The sequence below is a fragment of the Schistocerca nitens genome, chromosome 9 (genome assembly GCF_023898315.1).
Source record: "Schistocerca nitens isolate TAMUIC-IGC-003100 chromosome 9, iqSchNite1.1, whole genome shotgun sequence".
Classification (NCBI taxonomy): Eukaryota; Metazoa; Arthropoda; class Insecta; order Orthoptera; family Acrididae; genus Schistocerca; species Schistocerca nitens.
The window spans coordinates 283,165,129-283,182,587 of record NC_064622.1 but is presented as its reverse complement, the minus strand read 5'-3'; the positions used below and the strand labels follow the sequence as shown (position 1 = coordinate 283,182,587).

Genomic DNA, 17,459 nt, shown 5'->3' with positions numbered 1-17,459 from the left:
ACTACTTAAACCTAACTAACCTAAGGACATCACACACATCCATGCCCGAGGCAGGATTCGAACCTGCGACCGTAGCAGTCGCGCGGTTCCTGACTGTGCGCCTAGAACCGCTAGACCACCGCGGCCGGCATTTGTGACTGCGGAGTACATGTCCCGGTACTGTTGTTGCATTGACTGTAGGGCATGCAACTTACAGACGTGGTAATATGGACCAAAACAAGAAAAATAGTGTAGTAAACGTGAGTTCTACAATGCATGCCTAAAGAGCTATGGGCACTTGTTCGTTTTTAATACAGTAAAACATCTCTCCTACTGCAAGCACTCTGCTTTCCACATTTTGGGAGGAGGTAAATACGGGCTCTAAAATCATACCGTCAGAGCTATGCGCACTTATTCAGTAGAAGAGATGTGTTTAACAGCAGTGAAGAAGAGCAAGAGCTCATAGCTCTTAAGGTATGGATTTTAGAGCCTATGTTTACTAGAAATTTTTGTCTTGTTTTGGTCCATACAAACGATTTTCCCTTGTAAGTTTTGACTCGGTCGTTTCCTGACCAATGTCCCTTATCTCAAATTGATGAATATTCTCTTGTTTTTACGTAAACATACAACTACAACTTACGCATTGAAACTTCCCGGCAGATTAAAACTGTGTTCCGGACCGAGACTCGAACTCGGGACCTTTGCCTTTCGCGGGCAAGTGCTCTACCAACTGAGCTACCGAAGCACGTCTCACGCCCCGTCCTCACAGCTTTACTTCTGCCAGTACCTCGTCTCCTACATAGCAAAATTTACAGAAGTTCTCCTGCGTTTGCAACCACTCATACGAACGCTGCATGTACACTATAACACTTGATGTTTACAAACAAATTTTTGTTAAACTGACACGTTCGATATCATTACGAGGTGTCGTATTCAAGATCTATGGAAGAAGTATTAATCTAATATAATCTAATTTAATCAGATGATTACACAGTTACAGCTCTTATAGTCACTTGTTTTCGAACTGATTGCGCCATGCTTCCACTCATATCCTTCGTTTCAGTGGGAATCTGCTTTACCTTGTCATTAATACACTGATTTGCAAAACTTGAGGACTGGAAAGTGAATTAACGTAAGATATTAAATATTAGGTGGAAATGGATGCGGGAGGATGTTGCCGGAGTTCTCCCAGTCCTGCACAGAAAATTGGAAGTTGCTTGAGGTGAGGTGAGCGTGACTACAGCGCCAAATGGAGCGGGCTCCGCAACACGCTGGCAACTGAAAAAACATGAGAAGACAGTCAGCCAGTGAGCTGTTACAATGCACTGTGGTGGTGTTCTTCATTGAAACATGGCCTCTTGCGAACAGGCCGGCCGAAGTGGCCGTGTGGTTAAAGGCGCTGCAGTCTGGAACCGGAAGACCGCTACGGTCGCAGGTTCGAATCCTGCCTCGGGCATGGATGTTTGTGATGTCCTTAGGTTAGTTAGGTTTAACTAGTTCTAAGTTCTAGGGGACTAATGACCTCAGCAGTTGAGTCCCATAGTGCTCAGAGCCATTTTTTTCTTGCGAACACTTGGATGAGTCCACACGGGAAAGAAACATCGGGAAACTGCAAGAAGTGAGCGGTCTGAGGCGCCTTCTCACGGTCCGCGGTGGTATTAGGTGTGTGTGTTGTCCTTAGCGTAAGTTAGTTTAAGTTAGATTAATTAGTGTGTAAGCTCAGGGACCGACGACCTCAGCAGTTTGGTGCCATAAAACCTTACCACAAATTTCCAACTGCAAGAAGGATGACGTGTGACGAGTATAGCCCAGGTGTTTCGTGTTGTTTTACGTAGGTGAGGAGCTTTCAGGATCACAGCCTCTGCGCCTAAAGGAGAGGAGCTGATCGACCACGGTCAACTACAGTAGCAGATGACCGCTACATTATGAAAGAGGCAAGAAGGGACCCACGTCAAGCAACAGGTGCAATTGCAAACATAATTAACAGGACTGCAAGGCTCGCTATCTCACGCTCCACAGTGGCACAGTGACTGCATGGGGGAGTTCTCTATGCCTGACGACCAGTAAACTGTGTTCCGTTGTCACACGCACATCTTTGGCAACGTTTGGGCAAGTTCTCGTGGCATGGGGACTAGGCCAAGGAGGAGTGGGTTCGCGTGCTGTTCTCGGATGAGAGCAGACTCAGTCTGATCAGTGTTTCTGGACGTACCGTCATATAGCGAGAGGTGCGAGTACACAATGCACCGAGGACATTGTTGAGCATGATTGTCTTGATGGTGTGGGAGGCATAATGTTGCATGGGTGCACCGACCTCCAAACCTTTCAACACAGTACACTCACCGATCAACGTTATTATGACACTGTACTTCTTCCCCATGTGTGTCTTTTCAGGGGTGCGTTCGGGCATTACTTCATTTTTATTAATAACACTGCGCGACCGCATCGAATAGCCCTGATGAAGGGCTTCTTGAAACGAGAGGATATTTTGCGAATAAATTGCCTGCTCTTTCCCCCAACTGTAGTCCAATGGAGCAGGTGTAAGCTGCATTGGAGAGACGTATTACAGTACGTCCACATGCACCAACAGCCATCCAGCATTATTATTTTCGGTCATAATTGCTACGTCTGTGAACTGTGACTGTGTGGGATACAGGCCACCGTTTGAAAATCGAAGACAACTTCGAAATGTTACACAAAATAGAAAAAAGTATAAGAATGCATATCATGGAAGAAATAAAATTTTCATTCATAATACAAAACTTGGAGATAACATTCCTAATGAGATAACCGAATTCAAAAACTCAAAATTCTACAACAGCCTTCAGCCAGTTCCAACTCAATAGATTCAAGATATTTCAATGTAAATAAACGACTACAAATCTGTCAGTACCAAGAATATCGATAGAAAATCTCGATAATCGATACTGACTTACACGCTACAAGTCCGCCATCTTGTATTAAGTGCATAATGTTTACATGTATGTCGAAACAATTTGTGCAGTGAATTATGTCGGTAAACAGTGACAAAGTACAAGATGCAATAGTACAATGTTACGCAACAGCTCCGCCATTACACCAACGATGCAAGTGAAGCTACAAGGCGATAAAATCGTAAGTGATCAACTGTCATGTAAAAGCCTTACACATGATTTTCGCAACACACAACTGATGAGGAACTATATGCATCCTGTACAACATGTGATATCATTCATAACCAACAACAAGAAAAACCAGTAGAAGATATCACTCACATAGATTTCTGGCCATCCACTGGCCCCCTCCCCGCCAATGCCACACCAGCCTCTACAGTAATGAACAATGGACATAAAGTTCTACGTTAATACAATCCAAGGCAATTTAGTTTTAAGTAATATTTATCTGTATGTATGTATGTATAAACGCCTGATGATGAACAGAACATGCTCGAAATGCGTTGTATTATGTTTTAAACATAAAACAAATAAAAGTGACTTGTAGCAGAAAATTCAAATAAATAATTAACCTTCTAGCCGTTGTCAACCGCGCTGATGGAAGAATGAAATGCCTTACCATAATACCCCCTTGCCAATCTTGTGACCAACAAGGAAGCGTGTTGCAGAGCATGCATTGCAGTCCATGGTGATCACATACTCTATTAAGAGTCTGGAACAGCGCAACCGCTACGGTCGCAGGTTCGAATCCTGCCTCGGGCTGGATGTGTGTCATGTCCTTAGGTTAGATGTGTTTAAGTAGTTCTACGTTCTAGGGGACTGATGAACTCCGAAGTTAAGTCCCATAGTGCTCAGAGCCATTTGAACCATTTTTGAACTACCTATTGTAATGTATAGGGAACCATCATAAATCGCGAAGGCTTTTCTTTGAAAAAAGTTTTTTTTTCTGCCTTCGTCTCACTATCTCTTTCAGTTACCTTCTGTACTATACTGTAGCATATTATTTCGAGTCATGGTCCAAGTTTCATCGAGAAATGTTACTTTGCGGTGACATATCGTGCGAAAGTTACTTTCGTCCTTAAGTTTTGAACAACAGTGTAGTATACTACACACGTAGACATGACGTCATTGAATCTTACACGCAACACTCCCCATAGATAACAGTAGCTTGGAAACTCTCCCCATTATGAAAGTGATCAAGAAAAGGATCCGAAGTCTTGGTCGTGCTAAAGATAGGGATTACAGCCAAAAGTAAACAGATAATGAAGCGCGTGAGTGTCTGACATAAAAAACTAGATGTCTGCACTGTATTCGTCATAAAGCGATTGTCTGACTTCACACGCTGCCCGTTCGGATTTTCCATCTGCATAATCTGCAGGTTTATAACTTTTATGCTTATCTGCAGAAATGTAGCAAAGTCAGCGGTTAATAAACACTTTTTAAATGCAGTTCAGCGTTCAAGGACATAACTTCGTAAGCTGATGCTAATTGCTGATTGCGGGAACTTTCCTGTGAGCTTTGAACACTAATTTCTTCTGTACGGATGACGCATCTCTTTTCTAAAGAGGGGAGGCGGCTCATAAAAACTATCAAGAATGAATCAGTCTTCTTAGGTGAGTTGAGTGGCGTTTAGGACTGATCGTGTGAAAGAGAGTTTCGATTTGGAGTGGTTCATCGTCTGCAAACATTTTTCGAGATAACTGCAATTCACTTTTGCGGTTGTTAATGCTACTAAGTCAGCGTAAGCAGTAAGAAGCAGTAGTGTAATAAACAGGCATCAATCCTGTACTGCCGCGTAATTCTACATTGTAATAGTGCCAGAGTACGTGCAATACTGATGAACGAGTGCAACAATTGTTTTGTAATCTATCTCTATTGCTATAAGAAACTTTTATTGGACCTCGTTCTGATATGCGCTTATCTCACAGCCTGACATTCGCAGGCTTTCCACTTTTAAATTCCTCGTAACGGTTTCTCCCAGATTTTTAACTATTGTTACCATTTCCACTGACTGTCTTTAGTGTAGTTGTGCAGTAATATAAGGGGCAGTAAAATGAAAACGAGACAGATGGAGAAAAAGTAAGTAAACTATTTATTATTTTAAAAGTAATCGCCGTACTGTTAATACGTCTGTCCCACTGTGAGACAAGATGGTCAGCGCCTTCATGTAAAAATATTTACGACTGTCTACGGAACTATGATTGTATCCAAGCGTGCATCTCTGCGAAGGGCCTTACGTAGTACGTGTAACGGCTTGCCAACGAAATTTCTGCAGCGTAGTCAAAACAATCCGTCAACAAGACGCCCACCCTTATGTTGTCAAGATTGTTTCGAATACGCGGCAGTAGTTTCTCTGGGAGGGCCTGACGCATCCCCATACAGTCCAGTTACCTCCTCATATTTCCTTATTTTTGGAGCCCTGAAGGGTGTTAACGGCCGTCGATTTGCTTCCCACGAAAAGGTGCATGCGTGGGTACTATTATGGTTCCGTAGGCAACCGCAAATATTTTCCATGAAGGAACTGACAGTCTTCTTCCACAATGGGACAAGTATACTAATCGTTACAGTGATTAATTTTGAAATAATAAACAGTTTGCTTTCTTTCCATCTGTGTCGTTTTCATTTGACTGCGCGTTATAGGTGTTTCCAACTTCATGTTCAATACACGACATTTATTTAAATAAGGATCAACTGCCAATTCTTACACGAACTATCTATCCTCTGGAAGTTACACTGTATTTCGCAAGAATTTTCTAGAGTTGCGACTTCGCTACGTACAACGGGATCATCTGCGAAAAGCCCCATGGAGCTTCCGGCATATACAAATTGTGAAAAGTAATTGTCCTATAAAACTCCCTTGGGGGACGCTCAAGGTTATCTTTACCGCTGAAGACTTTTGTCCATTGATAATGATGTGCCGTGTTCTGTTTGCAAGAAACTCTTCATCCAGTCACACATCTGGTCTGATATTCCGTATTTTCGTATTTTGTTCATTAGGCAGCTGTGTGAAACTATACGGTGCCTTCCGGAAATAAGGAGTTGACACGAGCCCGGGCGTCGGTACCTGCTGCTTTCTTGGTCTCGTGGACCAATCGAGGGAGCTGGTACAGTGCTACTCCACTTCGCCTGCCCTATCTGTTGCTAATAACGTTAAATCTCGTAGTAATGTTAGCAAACATTGGCTATTGGTCTTCACAAAGGAATGAATGTTCTACTTTGTGTCGTAAAAATAATCATATAACTGAACTTTGATATTAATTATGAGTTCCACATAAGAGCACGAAGCTGAGCACACCATAAATCTAAATTCAAACAGAGCTGAAAGCTCGTCAGTTTCATTATATTTTAATAGCTCAGCGCTATTTCCCTACTTCCATATGTCACAGTGGGTAACATAAAGTTCAGTCTTTTCGATAAATGTCGTCGTCAACTGTGTGTTGCCAAAGAAGAACAAGCACGTAGGGTAACACTTTTTATTGTCTCTTCAGAAAATCGTACCTGAACTATTAACAAACTTCAATTATAACGTGGAAGTCGGCAATAATAAGTCAAGAAGTAGGGGATAAGTAGGCTGTAGCGAGCTCTCGAGCCAATTTACATTTCATTTTATAATTAGTGATTGGATGCCATTAGCAACACGGAATCCCTACATTGATAACTGATATAGCTTCTCTGGATAGTAGCCGCCCAAAGAAAACACCTCGCTGCCGAATGCAATGCAAACTCGTACGCATTTTAAATTGATATCAGAACACTTGCCCCTAATGGTGATCAATTTGGTTATTGACAATAGCCAAGGAACGAGCCATTCTACATCCACACATAATTGCGACTTCATTTTATTTGAGATATTTAACATCGTTTCATTCTTTCGTATTGGTTTGGGGTACATTTCGTTGTTATTACCATTTTAATTTTGTGGTTCATGTTAACAAGAGATAATATTACATAGTGGCAGATAATTTTCCTTTCTGAAATATTCTGGATGCAGTTTTCCATTAGCGTTAGAACAATGATGATATTTCATGAGTTACATGACTCAGTATCTGTGCTCGTTATTGGCTCTTCATGCACTTGAAAGCTTCTGGCTAAATCAGGGTAGTATTTATTGATTCGCCTCCCATTCTGTCTAGGTTCCTACGGATAACCAGGCGAAAACCAAGGACTATGGCGTCAACTTCATGAAATATTAGCATAAAGAGCAATGTTCTGTTATAAATTGACGTTTCACTAATATTTTTTCCAGTTTCAGCATGTGCATGAAAAGAATCCTTTTTTGAAATCATTTAAGTTTATTTCGGATACACAATGTAATAACGGTTTGACCTTTTGTTTTAAGAAGTTACAATTAGAAAATAAGAAATATTTCATTAGTGCACTGTTTCCATTCTCTTCCCTGTTTACACGATTTGACATACGATGGTTACAGAAAAGTTTGTGGTTAACAACAATATTTCATAACAGTGGTACATAATAAGAAAATGCGGATGGAAGCAGTTAGATGCGGCTGTATGCAGTCGGATGGAGCAGGCTGTTTGGTTTCATGCAGGTGTTGTGAAATCCATACTGGTAGATCTTTCGTGGTAGAAACTTTTGACCCACCACTCGACATGCGAAGGTGAAGTACATAAAACATTTCAAACAATAAAATTAGAACGTAAAAAAAAGTCCTGTGAAAGAACACAACTGAATTAAACAACGAGATGGGTAGAGTTACTATGTTATTCTGCTTCATGAAATAAACTGAATTCTGGTATTTGTTGTATCAAAATATGTGTCTGTTAACGAATTTAAGTAAGCCACTTTACTGTTGTCATATCAGTTCTCATAGAGCTCACACATAGTTTTTATTGACACGCCCCAGCACTTTGCAGTCACTACACTCACTTTTCAAGCGTCCTTCCGCTCTCCCATTAGACTTGGTTGGTGCACGTAGCTCATTCTAGAGGCAGCTGATTTAGTGTGTTTCCGTGACCACGTCGTTAATAGGCTGTCGTGGTTGTTCCATCTGGCGCTAGCCAATTCCAGTACTTTGTTGGCTACGCAGCGCATGGAAGACACATCGTTTCTCCCTGATAGACACTGCGGTTGGTGTTTACATCTGGTGTTTTGCTTTCACTCGAACGTCACTCAAGAAGTGTCCAGTTTTTTCATATACAACAGCGCAACTAACGGTTAGTGTTCATTTGTCCCCATTCAGCTTGCAGGGTGTGTACAACTTTCCTTAGTAACCGCGTTCAGTTCACAGTGCACAGTCAACTGTCCCTTATCACACATATATTTTCAATTTGCAATTGTACCTCGGGAACGATGGATGCACCGGCTTGTGATATTTTATGTTTTATGGTTTTTTGAGTTGACAATACACGTGTGCAGCTTGCTTTTATGTTGTGACGAGGCGTACAGGCATAAAAAAAATTTTAAGCACTTGAAAACAGGATAATGTTATCATGTTTTGGCAATAATCACACGATTTACAACTGGGCTGAGTATCCTCAATATTACATATGTATTAACCGGACATCAGCCAGTATAGTTCATTTCGTTAGTTGCTATACTTCTTTCAAAAGACCATCATCTTACAACACTAACGAAGCTAGATTTACCTACTATTACATTCTCTTAGCTACTTTGTACGAAAGAACTTTAAATACGTTGAAAAATAATAAATTTCTTCAGTACTCTGCTGCTTTGTATTTAAGGAATATACTAAACAAAAACTAAACTGCATCTGAATAGGTCCAATGGTACAGTTCGACAGTCATGTCATCCTCAGCGCCGGCCGGAGTGGCCGAGCTGTTCTAGGCACTACGGTCTGGAACCGCGTGACCGCTACGGTCGCAGGTTCGAATCCTGCCTCGGGCATGGATGTGTGTGATGTCCTTAGGTTAGTTAGGTTTAAGTAGTTGTAAGTTCTAGGGGACTGATGACCTCAGATGTTAAGTCTCATAGTGCTCATAGCCATTTGAACCATTTCTTTCGCAGCAGTTATTATCGTTCCCAATTCCCCCGTCTACTCCATTCCTTTTTCTATCCCAACAGCCACTCATACCCCTTCGCTGCTGTGCGACAGTCCTTCATCCTTATACCAACCCGTCTCTACGTTCCTCGACGGCCAAAATTTCCCCCTTCAGCAACAGTCTCCCTACCTCACAGTAGGTACCTCTGGTTCTTAGTGACAGAAAAGTTTTCCTTTTAAGAACCGGTGTTTCGGCGTGAAGTTATAAAGGGTTTTAAACGCACTCTTATTGTGTTTCGTTTTACGGTAGATTATTACTGTTTTTAACTACCCATGCAAGAAGTGATACCACTCATATATCTAAAAAATCCCCTTAATTTTTGCCCCTCAAAAAGATTTTAAATTCAACATAAATATCTCTACTATTTGTTTCTTGTTTCCTTTTCATCCAGTTAAATTTTTACAGTTAATATGCTGGCGGACGGATTGCCTGTTCCGCTGACAGCCCATCAACAAACCCCGCCCTCCCCTCCTCCCATATGGTGCGTGAGGGGATGAAATAACAACTTTAAAAAGCTAGCAATCTCCAGTGCAAAACACTCACCTGAAGACGGCTGAACGGTTGCAAGCCGAAATATAGAGGCAAGAAGTCGATGTTACCCGACTTCAGTCTCGAAACTTCATGAAATACTCTTTGCAATGGGAAAGTTTCAAGAATCACAGTACTAAATCAGTTTTTGCTTACATTCTCCTTTCTTATAAAGTTTTAAAATTCTACATACGAGTGATTACAAGTCGTTTGGAATTTTCTTGCAGTACTACGTATCAAGAATTTATAGTCTGCTGGAGACTAACAACACTACGACAACTATGAGACCAGTCAGAAGGTCTGTAGTCAGTATATTTTTGTGATTCCCAGCTGACTTGAATGTACCAGTAGAACCCGCAAGCCATCTTGTACACCGGTATCATCAACCTTAATGTCCACCCACGAGATAAATGCGTTTCGAGTGTAAGCACCAGGCGGTATCTAGAACTGTAAGATAAGCGTGAACTCTGCCCTTAATCCAGTCTGTCTTAAAGCAGTTTTATCGGACAGGCAAAAAAAGAACTACGTTGATGTGATACGGAGTAAACAGATTAGATAAAAATAGAGTAGCAAGTTAAGCTAAATCTTTAAACGAAAACAACTCTCCTTGGTGATCTTATATACGATTGCTTACGTAATGGAATATTTATCCAGATGCACCCATAATGTTCATACTACCTCCTAACCAACTGAACCAACTGTCGAAAAGCAAAAGTTTGTTACAGTCCTATCAGGAGTGACAGCATGTTTCGTTTCGACCCTTATTAAATGTGTTTATTTGCGATCGCGATTTCGGCTATTGTGCCACTGTAAAGTGAGAGCTCACTACAAAATGCGTTAGTACATATTCATCTGCATTACTAAGTGGCTAAAACGGTCAGCCGGTTCCAGTTGCAGATTGCCTATCTAAACGCTTCCAGGGTCTTAAGGTTAAGGTTGGTTGGGGTGGGTTGTTTTGGTGGAAGAGACCAAACAGCTAGATCATCGGTCTCATCGGGTTAGGGAAGGACGGGGAAGGAAGTCGATCGTGCCCTTTCAAAGGAACCATCCCGGCATTTGCCTGGAGCGATTTAGGGAAATTACGGAAAACCTAAATCAGGATGGCCGGACGCGTGATTGAACCGTCGTTCTCCCGAATGCAAGTCCAGTGTGGCTTCCAGGGCCAACAAAATTTGATTTTCCGTATATCACACAATTGTTGCCTGAATTTAAATCAGTATGCGTGCGGCAAAATACGTACTTAACATGTTCGAAAGGCCGCGCCTAAAAACGTGATTTTCCGTTGGTCCTGGACTGGTTCTGTTGGTGATAAAAAGGTGAAGTCTTTCGGGTAGCGCTTAGGTTAGGGACCATATGTATACCCAACAACAGGATCGTCTTTGTGTCACTATCACACAGTACAGGATCAAAATACGAATATTACTCAGTTCCTCTTGCTTAGGGAAATGGAGCTAGTCTGTTGGTTCTTTCTGCATTTCATGTGGTCTTCGGTAGGCTTTACAGGACTTATGGAGGCACCATTAATTCGTGGCGGTTCCTCGGAAAACCCCACAAATGGGTATTTTTATTATACTTTCACCGTCAACAGCGGACGAAATTCCAGCCGAGGATTCCAAGACCCCTATACAAGCAAATGCTGAAAATTTTCCTGTATCTTCCTATGATCCAAATCTCGAAAACCATCAAAATGTTCACGATATCTTTATCTGTTTCCGAAATAGAGAGGTTCTAAGTTAACCTTCTTCTACACGTAAAATCCGGTATGAGGTGAAATCTAAATAATAAATAACAGTTGGAAATTGCGCAAATTTTAACGGCGTCTTCCTGTTTCCAAAAATGTCTATCATTTATCGAGAAACACACCAAAAACTTACTTGTTCGGTACCAAAACACAGTACGGATTCAGAGAGGGCTAGACACAGAAAACAGTGTCAGGAAAAGAGTGAAGGAGATAGTGCCAGTGGCAGAGGAACAAAAAGAAGGAGAATGTGGATGTAATTGAGAGTCAATGATAATGGAAGACAGAGACTATAACAATGATAAAGAAGGAGAGAGAGATAGTGACAGTGAGAAGAGGCAGTAGCAACGGGAAGGATTGAATGAGGTAGCAGCAGTAAGAGAGAGCAAGAGGGACACCTTTACTGTGAAATGAGGCAATAGGAAGGGACAGAACGAAGAGGACAGTGGCTGTGAATCGGGACACAGTGAGAAGTAGAGAGACAGGAAGAGATAATGACAATGAGTTGGGCTGAATGACTGAGTGAGAATGGCAAGCGGGGTTGGATGGGTATAAGCTACTTACATCGATGGACTAGTGGGTGTGTACGACTTCGGTAAGGGGAGAAGTGAGATGCACGCTAAAAAGAACGCGAAAATGTTCGAATGCTAAAATATTTGGGAAAATTTGGAGAGGTGCTGAGGAAAGTAGAATGAGGCAGCTGGTACTCCACTTTTCAGTCGGTCTTTTTAACAGGAGCATATTCGTCTTTTTTGTGCTCTAGCATGAGCATTTTCCCCTGCTTTATCTATAGTAGTAAACAGCTAAATCAGCGAACAGTTTCAACTGCAGGAAGCCTGTCTAACGGCTTTCAGGAGTAACCAAATTTTGTTTTCAGTATTTCATATATTTATTGACCGAATTTAAATATTTATAATGCTGACTAACATGTTAAAGATGTTCAAAGTTAGGCATAATCAGTCAAGTATTATAGTTAGGAACTGTGTATATGTCTTACGGCGTAGAAAACGAGAACCATGCTGAATTCTTGAATCGTCATACTGTATGACAATGTACATCATCACAATGCTGGTGGAATCCAAAGGCTCTCTGAGCAATTTCTGTGGGACATTTTCTGTCGTCTGTCGTACAGTCCCGACTAAGCGTCGAATAACTCGCATTTTTTCTATGAACTGAAGAAGTGGCTAAGAGGGCCGTGCTTACAAACTAACAAGGTACTTCAAGACACGGCCAAGACTCACATCATTTTAATGGCTGCAACATCTTAGGCAGAGGGTATCGGAAAGCTTGTCCATAGGTACGACATGTGTCTTTAGCGTTACGGTGACTATGTCGGAAAGTAACCATAAGTGAACGTAACTATTAATAACAAAATTATTTTTATATACACTTGTCTTTTGTTTATGGCTTTGAAAATAAAACAAGAAATGAAGCAACTTACTATAATACCACTGATAATTTAAGTACTATTTTCATCCTATTCTAATGCCGTTCCCTTAAGTAATACACGTAATATACACGTATTAAATCCCCAAATTCTTACTCAAGTTCCAAAATTTTAAATCTTCCTATTCAATGTATAACTTAGAGCCTGCTGAAAACAACAGTGATAATAGTTTGTGTGGAAACATATTATTTAAAGAAACGTTTGAACTTTACGATCCATGAATGAAAATAAAGTGCTCATCAAAAATTCGACCGCGTTTGAAATAGTTGGTGCTTTTGAACAGACATACCTTATTCGAAAGCCCCAGTATTTTCTGGAAACTAGGAATTTCAAAAGTTATACGTATTCAAAATTTTTGCTTTCGTAACAAGTCTAGAATGTTCGAATCTTAAAGTGTAATCTTTCCGTGTTCATTAAGAAAATTTTAGTTTCCAGGAATACATCCGGAGCATTTGCAAGATTCCCCGGACAAAAAGACATGTCTACAGTTCCGATCATAAAAGAAGAACCCACTACTTGTGATATTTTAAGGGCATTTCATCAATTGTTAATCGAACTAAGATCACTACCTAATATGTATGTAGTCTCGACTTTTGAACCAGTACTGAAAATGTGCTACATCTATTGGCAATTTACGTGGGTGTAACCAAGCGCCTTCCTATGGTGGCCGATCGGTTCTAGGCGCTTCAGTCTGGAACCGCGCTACCGCTACGGTCGCAGGTTCGAATCCTGCCTCGGGCATGGATGTGTGTGATGTGCTTAGGTTAGTTAGGTTTAAGTAGTTCTAAGTTCTAGGGGACTGATGACCTAAGATGTTAAGTCCCATAGTGCTCAGAGCCATTTGAACCATTTTTTTGTAACCAAGCGCATTTTTAAATTCTGAATCGATTTATTGTACCGTTAACTAGTTGTCAACCCATTAAAAGAACATTATCTGGACCAAGTGCAGATAGACGGTTTTGTTTCGAAAGTTTGTCATTTATTGAATTTCCGTTTTGTCCTACTGCACCACGACCATATGTAAGTAGGCTGTTTAGGTTTTCTTATTGGTAACGCCACGTAGCGCTCTGTATGAAAATCACTGGCTGTGCTGTGTGCAGTCTGTGGCTAGTTTGCATTGTTGTCTGCCATTGCAGTGTTGGGCAGTTGGCAGTTAACAGCGCATAGCGTTGCGCAGTTGCAGGTGAGCCGCCAGCAGTGGTGGATGTGGGGAGAGAAATGGCGGAGTTTTGATATTTGTAAGAATGGAAGTCATGAACTGCTATATATATTATGACTATTAAGGTAAATACATTGTTTGTTCTCTATTAAAATCTTTCATTTGCTAACTATGCGTCTCAGTAGTTAGTGCCTTCCGTAGTTTGAATCTTTTATTTAGCTGGCAGTAGTAGCGCTCGCTGTATTGCAGTAGTTCGAGTAACGAAGATTTTTGTGAGGTAAGTGATTTATGAAACGTATAGGTTAATGTTAGTCGGGGCCATTCTTTTGTAGGGATTTTTGAAAGTCAGATTGCGTTGCGCTAAAAATATTGTGTGTCAGTTTAAGCACAGTCTTGTATAATTGTTCTAAGGGGACGTTTCACATAACGTTTAGCTTCACTTGGTTCAGAATATGTCTCAGAAACATCTCCTTACTGAGAATGAGCCTTCAGCGGCTTTAAAACTACACTACAGGCCATTAAAATTGCCACACCACGAAGATGACGAGAAATTTAATCGACAGGAAGAAGATGCTGTGATATGCAAATGATCAGCTTTTCAGAGCATTCAAACAAGGTTGGCGCCTGTGGCGACACCTACAACGTGCTGACATGAGGAAAGTTTGCAACCGATTTCTCATACACAAACAGCACTTGACCGGCGTTGCCTGGTGAAATGTTGTTGTGATGCCTCGTGTTAGAAGGAGAAATGCGTACCATTACGTTTCCGACTTTGATGAACGTCGCATTGTAGCCTATCGCGATTGCGGTTTATCGTATCGCGACATTGCTGCTCGCGTTGGTCGGGATCCAATGACTATTAGCAGAATATGGAATCGGTGGGTTCAGGAGGGTAATACGGAACGCCGTGTTGGATCCCAACGGCTTTGTATCACTAGCAGTCGAGATGACAGGCATCTTATCCGCATGGCTCTAACGGATCGTGCAGCCACGTTTCGATCCCTAAGTCCACAGATGGGGACGTTTGCAAGACAACAACAACCATCTGCACGAACAGTTCGACGACATTTGCAGCAGCATGGACTATCAGCTCGGAGACCATGGCTGCGGTTACCCGTGACGCTGCATCACAGACAGGAGCGCCTGTGATGGTGTACTCAACGACGAACCTGGGTGCACGAATGGCAAAACGTAATTTTTTCGGATGAATGCAGGTTCTGTTTCCAGCATCATGATGGTCGCATCCGTGTTTGCCGACATCGCGGTGAACGCACATTGGAAGCGTGTATTCGTCATTGCCATGCGTATCACCCGGCGTGATGGTATGGGGTGCCATTGGTTACACGTCTCGGTCACCTCTTGTTCGCATTTAGGGCACTTTTGAACCGTGGACGTTACATTTCAGTTGTGTTACGACCCGTGGCTCTACCCTTCATTCGATTTCTGCGAAACCCAACATTTCAGCAGGGTAATGCACGACCGCATGTTGCAGGTCCTGTATGGGCCTTTCTGGATACAGAAAATGTTCGACTGCTGCCCTGGCCAACACATTCTCCAGATCTCTAACCAATTTAAAACGTCTGGTCAAGGGTGGCCGAGCAACTGGCTCGTCACAATACACCAGTCACTACTCTTGATGAACCGTGGTATCGTGTTGAAGCTGCATGGGCAGCTGTACCTGTACTCGCCATCCAAGCTCTGTTTGACTCAATGCCCAGGTGTATCAAGGCCGTTATTACGGACAGACGTGGTTGTTCTGGGCACTGAATTCTCAGGATCTATGCACGCAAACTGCGTGAAAATGTAATCACATTTCAGTTCTAGTATAATGTATTTGCCAATGAATACGCGTTTATCATCCGTATTTCTTCTTGGTGTAGCAATTTTAACGGCCAGTAGTGTAGTTAACGGTTCAATAAATCGAATCAACATTTAAAAAACGACAGAGCGAATACTATACCCCACATAAACATCCATTTTAAATCACAGTTGCAGTTCACCATCCACAACGAATATAGTTCAATAACTCTACATTTTCACATTTTGTAAAACCGTCCTATGCCGTGCAATCGCCGCCGAGCTTGAGACATCAGTCCGCGTTTAGCCTTCCTTCTGTGAAGATCCGTGTCAGTCAGTCCACAAACATGCAGTAATGTTCGACACGTACATACATATACGGCAAGCTGTCGTACCGTGCGTGGCGGATGGTATCTTCTGCCATTACCAGACATTTCTCTTCCTGTTCCACACTCGAGTAGAGCGAGGGAAAAACGACTATCTACACTCGTGCTCATAAATCAAGGATAATGCTGATATATGGTGAAAGAACGCTCTGGTTGGCGGTTTGCGGGTTTAAATCACCTCAGGGTATGACCATGCGGTGCATATGACTATTTGACCTGCGGTCGTCGCACGGTGGCGCTGGCAGCAGTACACATACGAAGAGGTGTGTTGGTGCATGTCAGTGTACGGTACTGCCAGTAAGTGTGCAGACATTTTCGGACGTGCTAATGGTGACTGCGTGTTGAAAATAGCTCAAAGAACACTTATTGATGACGTTATGATGGGTAGAATACTATGGCGACTGGAGGCTGGTCAGACACAGCAGGTCGTAGCACGGGCCCTCCGTGTGCCACAAAGTGTGATGTCAAGATTATGGCAACGATTCCACCATACAGGAAACGTGTCCAGGCGCTACATTACGGGACGTTCACAGTGTACAACACCACAAGAAGACCGATATCTCACCATCAGTGCCCGCAGACGGCCACGGAGTACTGCAGGTAGCCTTGCTCGGGACCTTACCGCAGCCGCTGGAATAGTTGTCTCCAGACACACAGTCTACAGACGACAGGACAGACATGGTTTATTCGCCCGGAGACCTGCAAGTTGCATTCCACTGACCCCTGGTCACAGGAGAGCCCGTAAAGCCTGGTGTCAAGAACACAGTATATGGTCATTGGAACAGTGGTCCCAGGTTATGTTCACGGACGAGTCCAGGTATAGTCTGAACAGTGATTCTCGCCCGGTTTTCATCTGGCGTGAACCAGGAACCAGATACCAACCGCTTAATGTCCTTGAAAGGGACCTGTACGGAGGTCGTGGTTTGATGGTGTGGGGTGGGATTACGATTGGTGCATGTACACCCCTGCATGTCTTTGACAGAGGAACTGTAACAGTCAGGTGTATGGGGCCGTCATTTTGCACCAGTATGTCCGCCTTTTCAGGTTCCTCCCTGTGGATGATAATGCACAGCCCCACCAAGCTGCCATCGTGGAGGAGTACCTTGAAACAGAAGATATCAGGCGAATGGAGTGGCCTGCCTTCTCCAGACCTAAACCCATCGATCACGTCTGGGATGTTCTCATTCGACGTATCGCTGCACGTCTTCAAACCCCTAGGACACTTCAGGAGCTCCGACAAGCACTGGTGCAAGAATGGGAGGCTATACCCCAGCAACTGCTCGACCACCTGCTCCAGAGTGTGCCAACCCGTTGTGCGGCCTGTGTACGTGTGCATGGTGATCATATTCCGTACTGATGTCGGGGTACGTGCGCAGGAAACAGTGGCGTTTTGTAGCAGATGTGTTTCACGACGGTTTTTTCAACTTATCACCAATACCGTAGACTTACAGATCTGTGTCGTGTGTGTTCCCTAT

The 17,459-nt window shown here is 42.6% G+C and overlaps 1 protein-coding gene and 1 non-coding gene across 4 annotated transcripts in view; both read right to left on the bottom strand.

The window, feature by feature from the left end:
• The window catches only part of LOC126203854 (alpha-tocopherol transfer protein-like), a 150,430-nt gene that overhangs the window by 54,787 nt on the left and 78,184 nt on the right, over positions 1 to 17,459 (bottom strand). The gene's annotated exons all lie outside the window — the stretch shown is intronic.
• On the bottom strand, positions 650 to 724 carry Trnas-cga (transfer RNA serine (anticodon CGA)). Its single transcript has one exon. It is a non-coding gene; the product is annotated as a tRNA-Ser (tRNA).